Genomic DNA, 13,036 nt, shown 5'->3' with positions numbered 1-13,036 from the left:
AATTCAAACACAAAAAATAAAAGAATTTATTTAACTACACTAAAATATTTATAATAGTCTATAAATTGAGCTTAATATAAACTTTCATTTGCGTATTACTAAAATAGTGGACACCATTGTAAAAATAATATTTTTTTAAATGAAAAAGACCAACATTTTTGAAGGTGTTATGACAGGGAGTCTTGTATAGTAGGGACCTGGACCTGGACATTAAACTGTTTTGGTGAATGACTTGAACACCTAAAGGTTTTTTGTACACCAGGTCTATGGACCAAACTTTTTATAATATTTATAACGACAGTAATAACATATTTTTGAAGGTTTAACTAAAAAATCCTATAATCTACTTAAAAAGTATGTTTATTCTTATTAATAATTAAAAGCTATTTATCGTTTTGTATTTTAGCATGTTAATTTTAACAAAATAACCAACATACTTAAATTACTTTTCATTAATAATTAAACAAATGATTTAAACTGAGTAGCTTAAGTGTGGGTTAAACCCTCTGTATATTTGTTAGGGTAAATTTAGCACTAAATTTTTAACAATAAGTAAAAAAATCAAGTACTTTTAGTTTGTTTCAATTAAATAAAGTATTTTTTCTATAGTATTAATCACCTAAATCTTATATCTAAAATAACTGGCCTAACATTAAAACTGTATCAAGTTCCTTATAGAAATACAAAACTGGTCTCAGTAACCCTGATATTTCGGTTATTTTAAATACATTCTGATTTTTCCTAAATTTGTTACAACCTGTTAAAGCTATTCCCATTTTTTATTATAAAAACAATGTATTTTGAGTCAGCCCATTTTATGAAAAAAATATATCTTGAGTTAATTAAAGTGTGTGACAACCCTGTTATTAAATCTTATATATTTTCTTTTATAATATCCGGAATCCGGATATATAACCTAGTTTTTTATTTTTGTTACTGTTTAAAATGATACATTTTACTTATTAAATAAAATATGCAAAGCCTAGTAAATACCAATAAATATAGTTTACTTAAATATCATATTAACTAAGACACAAGATTAAAACAAAAATGTTTATGAAAATATTTTAGTCAACACATTGCATCAAAAACTTCTTTCACATAATTTGAATCTAATACATTACAGGTTAAATTAAAATTACAGCTAGATAAATTTAAATATGTTCTTAGGCTTATTTACTGTCTTTGATAAGATAATATAAAATGATAAAATGATACATACAAACATATCAAGCTTTTTTTGGTTTTGCTAAGCAAAATTATGCTATGATGTCTATTACTAAATTGTTAACTAATGTAGTACAACATAGATAAATCACAAAAAAAAGACTAAAGAAGAATTTAAGGTTTTTGCTTTATAAAAATAAAAGTGAAAAAAACACTTCACTTTTTTTTTTATATATGACATAAAAAAAATACTTTAAACTTTGACATCTTTGAACTTTTAGTCATTAAACATCACTTTATGTCATGCTTTACAAAATTTGAATAAAAAGTATTTTAAAAACCAATAAAAAATTTTATTAGTTATATTTTTTTTTCTAATTTTAAGGACTTAGTTGGTAGGGATTAACTGTTTTTTTAGATGTAAGTTCTACATCAACAACTTAGCTTTAGTTTATTTTTAAAATTAAAAACTTTATAAAGTAAAATTGAAAACTATTTGGCCGATTAAATTTACATAAGGATGTTTTTATTAATCTCGTATATCTTTTCTACTAAGAATTATAACTAGATTTAATTCCAAAAATGGTAGCATTTTCTTTAAAAACTTAAAAATAATTAAAATTAGATAATTGCTTATATTTATAAATTATTTAAATTAATCGAATTATATTGTAGACCAAAAAACAAAAAGCGGCAATAGTGACTGAAACTTAGATTGTGTTAAAAATTTTAACAATGTATCATTTTGTGAATAAAAGAAAATACAGGCTGACTAACAGCAAATAAGCCTTAGTATTCCTGTCTTAAATAAATTTGAAAAATATAAAATGATAAAATTTGTCAAAACTGTTAGTAATCTTAAAAAACTTAAAGAAACAAAACAATAAGAGTGATAAGTAAGAGTAATATTTTTAAACTAATTTTAAAATTAAAAAAAAGTTCAATTAGCTTTCTTATGCTTTATGGCAATAAAGAAAACCAGTAAAAAGCAACAGTTATTTTTACCACTTTAAAAATAATCAAATTTTTCATATATAATAAACAAAAGTTATGGATTTAATAAGTGTTTTGGATAGAACTTCTTTAAAACTTTTTTGATTAAATGCAAATTTTTTTTTTAATTTTTTAATCTGTTTAATTTATTCAAGAACTTTTTGTAAAAACTTAAAACCTTTAGAATAAAACTTAAAAAAAGGGTATAGAATATATTTAAACATTTACAAAAACAATATCCTTCTAAATACATCTAAATTGTTTTTCTACATAGCTAACCCTAACCCTTGAAAGACTAGATTGTTTCACAAACATTTAAAATCAAAGTAAAATGTTTGTAGTTCAGAAATATTACTTAAAGTTTGCAAGGTCATTATAAACCTTTTATATAGGAACTTAAAAAAGTTAAAAAAAGACTTTATCTTCCCTACGGCTATAACTTGGGTGTATAGTTATTGTTTGAATTTTCACCCCAACAAGTGATGACTTCTTAAATTTTAAAATATTGTTATGATTTATTTTGAATGCACAGATCATGGTTTTAATATCAAGTTGTACACTTATGAAACAAAGTGTAATAAATCATATTTTTAGTTTATACTTTTATACCAGGGTAGCAACTTGTTGAAGAAAAAATCAGGATATTTTAAAAAATATTTTTTTTTGAGTCAATTGATTTAATTAATTTTTTTTTAATAATAAAATGTTACTCCTAATTAACTTTAAATAAGTTTTAAAATAGTTTTAATTTTAAAATTAAATTTTAACTATCATTCATATATAGCCTATTCTTAGCTAACAATATTTTAACATTGTAGAAATAAAACTTGTTAAAGTTTAGGCTTTTTTATGTTTTTAAAATTCAAAAATTTCTAAAGTTTTTTCAGAAGTTCCAAATTCTAGTTACAGTTTTAGCTTGAGTTTTCAGATTTAGAGATTTCAATTTTTTGGTTAAATTGACAGTTTATAATTATTATATGACTGTTGTTTCCATTGTTTTTTACAAATAAATAAAACATCGTGGATTGATTTTGAATTGAAGTTTAATAGCATTACTGTCAGAACTTTTTTTTTTGAGATCAAGATCACATGCAGGCATGGTAAGTTTAAAAACAACTAATTACAGCTGTTCTATCGCTATAGTAACCAGAAAGCTAAAATAACAAAATATAGCTAACTTACTTTTCTCATATTTTACATTAAATAAAATTTCATGAACTTATATAAACTTATTATAATGTTAAATTACATAACTTTTAATTTTTGTTTACAATGTACAAAAACAATTTTAACACTTTGATTTTAAAACTAACAGTTTAAAATATATTTTTACAAATTATCATCTTTATTAATAACAAAAAATAAGTTCTTCTTAAATTATTTTAAGCTTAAAGTATTAAAAAAGAAAAGAAAAACTTCGAAATATAAAGCAATTTTTTTTTGTAACTTAATCTTTCATTTAACATATTATTATTAATACATTATCATTAATATCACTTAGTAACTTTTTTTTGTATGATTTTTATAAACTTAAACAAATAAGTTCTTTAAAGTACATTAAACTTAAAGGTCTTCATTTCTTTATTACTTTTATCTCTTATTTAGAGTATACATAAATAAGTTTTGTTTTTGAATACTTTATCCACAAATTAGAGTTGTAAATTATAGGCTGAATTGTTATAAAGAAATAACTATATGGTATTATTTGTTGCTATTTAACAAATTAAAAGTTTAAATGGTTAATCTTAAAATATTATTGCTTAAATTACTTCTGATATTTTTAGAATGAGAAAACCTATCTTAAGATTTAAAATTAACTGTTATAACTATTTATAGATGTTAATTTACATTACAGACTAAAAAGTCCAACTGTCGGGGATTTTTTGATAGTGATATATTTAGTTTGCCAAGCTTGCTACTGATCACATGATCAGATCGTTGATTGTATTTTTATTGCTTGCTTGTGATTTTGAGCTTCGTAATTTTTCCCTTTGTGTTTTGAATTTTATTAATTAAGTTTAAATTTAATTATACAAAAAAATAATTACTTGTATTTTTAAAGTATTTAAACTAATAGAATTAAATTTTAGACAAAATAAAATGAAATAAAGCACTACTGATTTAGGTTTTGTAAAAAAACTAACAAGGTGTCGTTCTTTGAATACAAGAAAATATAGCTTGAGTTAAAGCCAATTAGTCCGAGTCACCCTGTCTTAAGAAAAACTTTGAAAAAATAACAGCCTAAAACTTGACAAAAACTAATTTTAATTCTGCTTAATAAATTAAAGGTTATTAAATAGTAAGAGTAACACATAGGAACAAAAATTTTAAACTAAATTTGAACTTACAAAAAAGGTCAGCTAGTCTGAGTTATGCTGTATGGCGACAAAGCAACCCTGTAACTAGCATTAGTAGTTTTTTTACCAATAAAAAAACATAAAGAGCATATAAAGCTTTTGATTCTATGAGTGTTTATGAATATGGCTACTTAATTAAAAAAGTTTACTGTTGTAGTCACTAAAGACTTTTTCTGTTATTTGAAACTTTATACTTCATTCATAAATTTTTAGTTTCAAATCTTTTTAAAAAATAATCAAGGATGGATATAACATATTTAAACCATTTTCAAAATCATTATCCCACTATAAACATATATATTTTTCAATTTTTACAAAACTTACCATATCCTTTGCAGATAGGATAGCTTCACCAAATTTTAAAAGTTAAGTAAAAATTTTATTTTTAAATAGTTACTTAGATTTTGCAAGCTCATTATTAAGCCTTGATAAAGGAACTTAAGTTAGTTTTTTTGAAACCTTTTACTTTTTAATGGCTTTAACTGATGTGAATAGTTTTTTGTAATGTCCACTTTAATAACTAAAGACTTCTTGATTGTAATAATACTTAAATTATTCATATTATACTAACATTTTGAATATTATAGCGTATTAATAATCGTTGAAATTTTTGTGTTTGTATATTTATAGATGAAGTATTTATATTTGGAGGGTTTTATCATAAAGATGCATAAGATGTCAGTTCAATAACCAACTCCTGTTAAAAGTTTAATATAAAATGTAACAACTTTGAATAAACAATTTTAATGAACGTATCAAAAATTAATGCAGATTTTCTAGTTTTCCAAGAAAATATTGTAGGTTCAGGTGACGGAAGTAGTAATAAAGATCAACTGAATACATAATAAATTATAATAAATATTATAATGTATTTACTAACAAATTGTCATCAATCCCTGATATAATAAAGTTTAATAGTTACCAGTTACCACAGTTTAATTATTTGATACTAGTGTTAAAACAAACGGTTCTAAAGTTTTGTCAATTTTACAAAAAAATTATTGCTCTTAAAAAATAACCCAATTTTTTTAATTTGAATTAATGTTTTTTGATAGAAAACAGAAACGTAATATTTTAAAGTGTTATGTTGAGACGTGGAGGTGTTTTAACTAGTATTTGCTGAGTCAGCGAAATAAGAATTTTTTGTCATAAGTATCAATTTTTTTCTCATTCTTTTTATACTTATTTTAAAAAGTTTAATCTTTGATTAATTATTGATATATTTGAGTAAGGTGGCAAATAGATATGTAATAAAAAAAACTAGAAATTTAGAAAAGTTTGCAGACTCAGAAAATATTAGGGGAAACACATCAGCATTATAATTGGACCTATTTAAAAATAACAGATTTCGAATAATTTAATATGATGTACACTAAAATAAATGGTCAAAAGAATCATGATATTTATTTAAAAATCATTCATTTTGTGTGCAGATTCCCCGTTACTAAACCGTTTGAAATTTATTATTTTTTGTTGGAAAAAGTGTTGTATATTATAATTGAAATTTTCTTCTATTACTAGCATAATATTTTTTTGTTAATGTGTTTTTAGAGATCAACTTTCTATTGTTTCAATCAATAATTTTAAGTTGCATAAATATAAATTTTATTAATTGACTTGAGTTTGTTGTTTTAACAATTCCCTACTTAAAAAAATAAAAAGCCATTTTGGTTCAATAGCCACAGCTCATTCCATAGTAGTAATTTTAATCAAAAACTATTAAACAAAGTAGAAATTACATATTTTTTACTAAAACAAAAAAAAAGTGTATTAGTTATTTTGAATAATATTAATAAGTATCAAATTTTTATTACAAGTTAGCTACTTTCTTGTATTTGTTTTTAGAATTTTGTACATTTAGAAAGCTCCTAAAAGAAGAAGTTTTAATAAAAGAAACAAATGTACAATTATAACTTTTTCATACTTGTATTACTTAAAAAATTCCAAGCATTTTATCAGTATTCAAATTATGTAATCATGAGTTTTAAACAATTTGTCACAACAAAGAAGAGCATGTCATTTTTGAAAAAAAAAAGTATAATTACTTTTGAAGTAGAACAAAAAATTTTTATAATCTTTATTTCTATAATTCTAGCAGAAACCACTGCAACAGATTGTTTTTCTTTGTATATGTGTCAACCACTTTGATTGAACCCTAGATTATTGTGCAAAAGTTTTCAAAACCCTAATTAGGACCCATTTAACATCAGGCCACACAAATTTGATTGAATCAAAATAAGTATACAAATACCTAGTGAAAAAAATTATAAGTATTAGTATTAGTTTAAAAAAATATTTATAAAGGGTTGCCACACACTCAGGATACTCCGTATTACTCAAACTATTTTTTAGTTTTTGAAAATATTCAGATGACTCAGGATAGTTTAAATTTGATTTTAAAGTCAAGCTGTTCTAGATAGATATGATTTTATTTAGAAAACTGAGAATTGTTTTAAGATTTTGGAAATCCTAGGCCATTCTTTTGACTTAAATAAAATTTAGTTGATTTAAATGAAATATTTTTCTATTATATACCCAATTTTATTAAAGAAGTTGTTTTTCAGTGAGTTTTAAAAGTTTTTAGTTTGTTCTTAGGATTTCAAAACTTCAGGGTGACTCAGGCAAATAAATGGTCACTCAAGACATTTTTTTAACTAAAACAGTAGAATTCCTATCATTTTAATAAGTAATTACTAAAAAAATACCTTTAACTTATTTATTTATATAAGGTTAATTACTTTGAGTGTTTTAAGCTAACTTGCGTAGTAATATAACACTGTTACAAAAGGTAAACTATGACACTGATGTATTTTATTGAAAACAAAAGTTATGCAACTATGTTAAATAACTGATAATTCAATACTTAAGAAATTATTTATTATAAAGAAATATATTATGTTTGAAAATGTTATATATTCATTTTATAATGTTTAAAAATCAGTTTCAATCTTTAATCAACAAAGTTAAGTCAAGGTGACCACAAAAAATGAAAAATTAAAACATAACCTGGAGTAGAAGTTTGAACATAAGAAACTAATATAAGATAAAGATATAAAAATATAATTTTTTCAAATTTTTAACATTTTTAATAACTCCAAGTTTTTTATCAGTATGTAAACTATGAATCATAAAATTTAAAAGATTTGCCACAACTTAGTAGAGCATGTCATTTTTGAAAAGAAATTGTATAATTATTTATGAATTGAAAAAAAAGTCTTTATAATCTTTATTTATGGAATTCTAGCAGAAACCACTGTAACAGGTTGTTTTTCTTTGTATATGCGTCAACCACTTTGATTGAATCCTGGAATATTTTACACTTTAAGGAGATTTTAAAGCCTTAATTAGGATGTATTTAACATCAGGCCACACAAATTTGAGTGAAACAAAATTAGTTTATAAATGACAAGTGACACAAAATATCAGTATTAGTAATAATGTCAAAAGATATTTTGACAGGGTTGCCACTTACTCATAATACTCCGTATTACACAAACTATTTTAAATTTTTAAAAATATCAAGATGACTCAGGATAGTTTAAATTTGATTTTTAAGTCTAGCTGTTCTAGATAGTTATGCTTTTCTTTAGAAAACTGAGAACTAAATTAAGATTTTGAAAATTCTAGGCCATTTTTTTAGAATTAAAATGATATTCAGTTGAATTAGTTGAAATATTTTTTATTATTCTATAGACATTTTTTTTAATTAAGTTGTTTTCTAGTGAATTATTAAATTTTTTAGTTTTTTCTTATGTTTTCAAACATTTTAGGATGAATCAAGCAAATAAATGGTCACTCAGGACAGTTTTTTGACTAAAGCAGTAGAATCTCTGTTTATATTAATAAGTATTTACAACAAAAAAGACCTTTTATTCATTTATTTATATAAAGTTCATTTACTTTGAGTGTTTTAAGCTAACTTGCATAGTAATAAAACACTGTTTCAAACAGTAAACTATGAGTCTGATGTATTTTATAGAAAACAATAATTATGTAATTATGTTAAATTACTGAAGATTAAATACTTTAGAAAGTGTTTATTATAAGTTATTATAGAGTATTAATAATTCTTTACTAGTGCTATTACAACTTATTTTATCAAATTTTATTTGTTTACCATTTATACTTAATCAATTGCCCACTTGAGCAACTTTTTCTATAAAAACTAGATTTTTATAAAGATGCCGAAGCCTACCCAAGTTATAAATAAAGTTTTACAATAAGATTTTTTTATTAAATTTATCCAAGCATTAAACTTTAAGTTCAAAATTAACGTAAGTTTGTTAAGAATTAAGTTAACTGCTTAGTTTTGGGGTTAATGCAATATAATCTTATTAGAAAGTTAAATTTAGCTGATATTTATTAAAAAACAAAAACAAGATATAATATTCTAAACAACTCACTTAAATTTCTAATTAAATTAATTCTAGTTTAGAAAATCAAAAGTTAAATAAATCCCTGCTTGACCTTAAGACTTTAAACATTTTGGTCTTTTTTATTCCAATATGTTAACTAATATCAACTAAGTATCTATTCATAGATATTGAAAAAATATATATAACAACATTAAAGTATTAAAAGTATATCTATAATTGAAATATAGTTCAATATCAATTTAATAAAAATAGTCTAGTTATTCAAAGTCTATGCAAGTTTAATTTTTCTAAATAGCTTTTTATAAAAAAAATAGAAGAAAAAAAAGTTTTTCATGTAAACAATTGTTTTGAAATCAAGCTTTAATACAAAAATGTATTTTGATAGTGATAACTTTTTTTATGCTTCTACATAGGGTTTTTTTAAATATGTTTAACTTTATTCTATTTACGTAATGTTTTTAATTTTAACTCTTTGAGTTTTAATTTGTATTTAGGACATGAATTAAAAAATTTTTTAGTTTCCTTTGAAAGAGTATTTAAATAAAAAACAAATATTTTAACAGTTTTTTAGTGCAGTAAGTTTAATATAAAAATATTGTAATAACGCAGATTTAAATATAGTTTAGTTATTCAAATAAGTAACAGCTTCAGATTTATAATTTTATTTTAATTTTATTCAATTAATGTATTATAATTAGTATAGTGAAGCAAACAAGATAAGGTGAAAACATATATCAATGCTAACATTATTATAAAGGATTTATTAAAACTAAATACCAGGAATTTTCACTATTAGATTAAATAAGTAAATTATATATTACTTAAAAACTTTTTTGTATCTTTTATAACACTAAAGTTAAGTTGGTTGTTAATAACTTTTTAATTTTTTTTTCTATTTTCATTAAAATGTTAAAAATTAAAAAGGTTAAAAAAACTAGTAGTTTTACTTATTTTATCTTATTAAACTGAAATTTTCAAATTTTTAAAGTTAAAATTTTTGCAACTAAAGTGTGGCTGGGTATTAGGTGAAAAACTATATTTTAATAATTACTTAAGTCTTTTAAAATTTATCAAAGCACATGCTTACTTGTTAACTCAAAACTTAGTATTGTTTTTTGTATCTTTCATAGTTTTAAAATCAAAAAAACCCTGAGTTTGAAAACTAAAGCTGTAAAACCTGGAATTTGGAATTTTGGAAAAAGAAGGAAAAACCAAGTATTTTGATCAATAGTCTAAATAACCAGGAATTTGGAACAATATTCAAATGTAAGTAATAAAACTTAGATTTGACACAAAAGTGTCCCGTATTGTCAAAAAAGTTTAGTCATTATCAAAATATTTTTATATATAAATGAATTTAGAATATTTTTTTATTTTTTTTACATTATTTACATCACTTTATATGATAACTTTCAACTTTAACAATAGTCTACCAAAAAAGTATACTTTATAATACCTGAAAAAATTTTAAAAACTTTGAAGAATTTTCTAAAATAAGTAACCACCCTGATTATAATGATAAGTGTGTAAGGGAGGATAAATTATTTGAATTTAGTGTTATTTACATTGAAACCAGGTTACCTGTTTCTTTTTACGTTGTTTTTTTAAAGTTACTTATCAAGTATGTGCAACAATTTTGAGAGTGTCATAAGTTCCGGGTTACTAGACTTTCAGAATTTTGTGAGTAACTTTGAAGAATAAGAATTTGTAGTAAAATTCAAACTAGTTTTAAAGTTTTTCCTAATCCAGGCTAGGTTTTTTTTTTAAAACAAGGTTGCTATACATTTATGGTACTGGGGATAACTCCTAACATTTTTAACTGCTTAAAAATCTGCGGATATTTAGTATAAATAAGGATATTTTGACGTTTTTTTATTTCAGTGACTCAAGACACTTTTGAATTTTTTAAACCTAAGGATATATTTAAGATATGTCAAAAATCTTAGTATATATATTTTTTTACATTTAAAATGAGGTAAGTTGATCCAGTTTTAAAATGTTGTTTTTCTACACAACCAATTTTGTTCAAGAAAATTATTTTTATAGACTTAAAATTTCTTTTTTATTTATAAACCTTTTGAAAAAATCTTAACTATTCATGAAAATAACATAGTAAATTATGTTATAAATCTTAATAAATGTATTTAATAATTAAAGTTTATTTTAAACTGTTTACTTAAAATTAAACTTAACATTGAAGTTAACAAAAGAAACATTCTAGTGAGTAGTTTATGTGGTAACATTAGTGTTAGTCAATTAAAATTTAAAAAAAAAGTACATACTGTTAGTAATATATATCAATGTGATTAGCTTAAAATTTTAATTTTTTCACAAATTTTATATTTTAATGTCAACTATGTTTACACGGTCAATTTTCAAAAACATTATTTTATATTTAAACTTTATACTTAAATCTGAAGTATACACATAGAACCTTCCTTTAAATTGTTATGAATAACAAATAAGAGGTATAAGTAGTTTGCCCCTAAAGCAACAAAACTTTTGAGGAGTTGAAAAGAACCCAGGACAACAGGATAGTTTTTGATCACACAGTTCACTTTTTAACTTAAACAGTGGCAACTGCTTTTATATATAATGAATTATGTTTTGTTATTTAATTTTGAAACCATTAAAAATAAAAAAATCTATGAGCCTGAAGTAGTAATTTTCAAATTTTGTGTTAATTTAAATTTTATTTTAAACTCAGGCTGACTTAGAAATGCCTGATTAACTTAGTTTAATTTTACGTTTCTCAATAATTGAAAACTAAATAGGTTCTAATAGTAGAGTTAAGTAAGGAATAAAAAAAAAAGATTGTCTTTTCTTCAAGTATAAAGCAACTATTAAAATATTTCGAAGTTTTATGTTAGGACTAAAATATTTAATTCTATAATTAAAAAAAATTAGTCGTTACAATAGTTTTATTATTTAGTTTTCTAATACTTATTTTTCACTAAATAATAATTTTTTTATTGTATGTAACTAGAGCTAAAGAACTTAAAAAGATTTTTTTTTCTTTATGGTTAAAAATGTTTATGAGTATTTATTTATTTAATGAATAAGTTTTCTATATTCATTATCAATTACATGGATTTTATCATTAAGTTATCACAGTTTAGTTGTTGTTAAGAACAAACTTTATGTTATTGGTGATGGAAGAGAAATTTTTGACAATGTAAATAAAAGATTTGTTGAACTAAAGTCAAGTTACAATGATATCATTTTTAATAAAGCTATGCCGATAGGAAAAAAAATCGTAATATTTCAAAATAACAGATCGTCAGTATTTTGTTATGATGTTGATAAAGATGAATGGTCTAAACAATCATTTGAAGTAACAAAGAATCTTCAAGATTTTGCTTGTACAAAGTTACCTTGATATTAAGAGAAGAGGTTAAAAAAAATAATGCATAAATAGCTAAAATTAAGTTAGAGTAAAAATTGAACTAAATATTTTTTTCGTTTACGTAATAAACATCTTTAATTTGATTGTTGTGATGTTATACTCTTAACAAAAACCTTTTAATAAAGTTGTTAGAGCGATTTCAAATAATCCATATTCTACATTTTATTATTATTGTGAGTTGGTGATAATAGGTAATTAAATATTTACGATTCATAAATATTTTGTACCAGTAATTTTTTCTAATTTTAGTAAAGTAAAATTATCTTAATGCTCTCCGAGCTACTTGAATCTAAATTTTTATTTGGAAATGCCACTGTAACAGGCTCGGCAGTTTCGTCAGGAGCAACTTTTTCAATTGCATCCTGGTTAACTTAACTTATCTGCAATCGAGTGCGAGGTTTTTTTTAAATGATTTTCATTTATTTTATAAATTTAGATTTAATATAAACTTATAAGTATTTATATTTTTTTAATATAGCAAAATATCAGTTGAAATAAAAAAAGCTTAATCAAGATTAATCTGCTTTAAAAAGTTTCTTGCAGTTCACGATTCTAGTTATTTTGTAACGATGGTTGCTCGTAAAATTTACTTGTTCAGAAAGATTTATTCTTTCTTATCTCTTCTGGATTTAAAGGACGTGTAAAAAGTAATAATGATAAAATTTTCAAATATAAGATAAAAATTTAAATTAATGTCATTGAATGCGTGGGCTCACTAGTAGCAGTCATATTTCAAA

The sequence above is a fragment of the Thalia democratica genome, chromosome 1, assembly GCF_965202585.1.
Source record: "Thalia democratica chromosome 1, ktThaDemo2.hap1.1, whole genome shotgun sequence".
In the NCBI taxonomy this organism is placed as follows: domain Eukaryota; kingdom Metazoa; phylum Chordata; class Thaliacea; order Salpida; family Salpidae; genus Thalia; species Thalia democratica.
The sequence above is the reverse complement of the archived record's forward strand: the minus strand, read 5'-3'. Positions refer to the sequence as shown.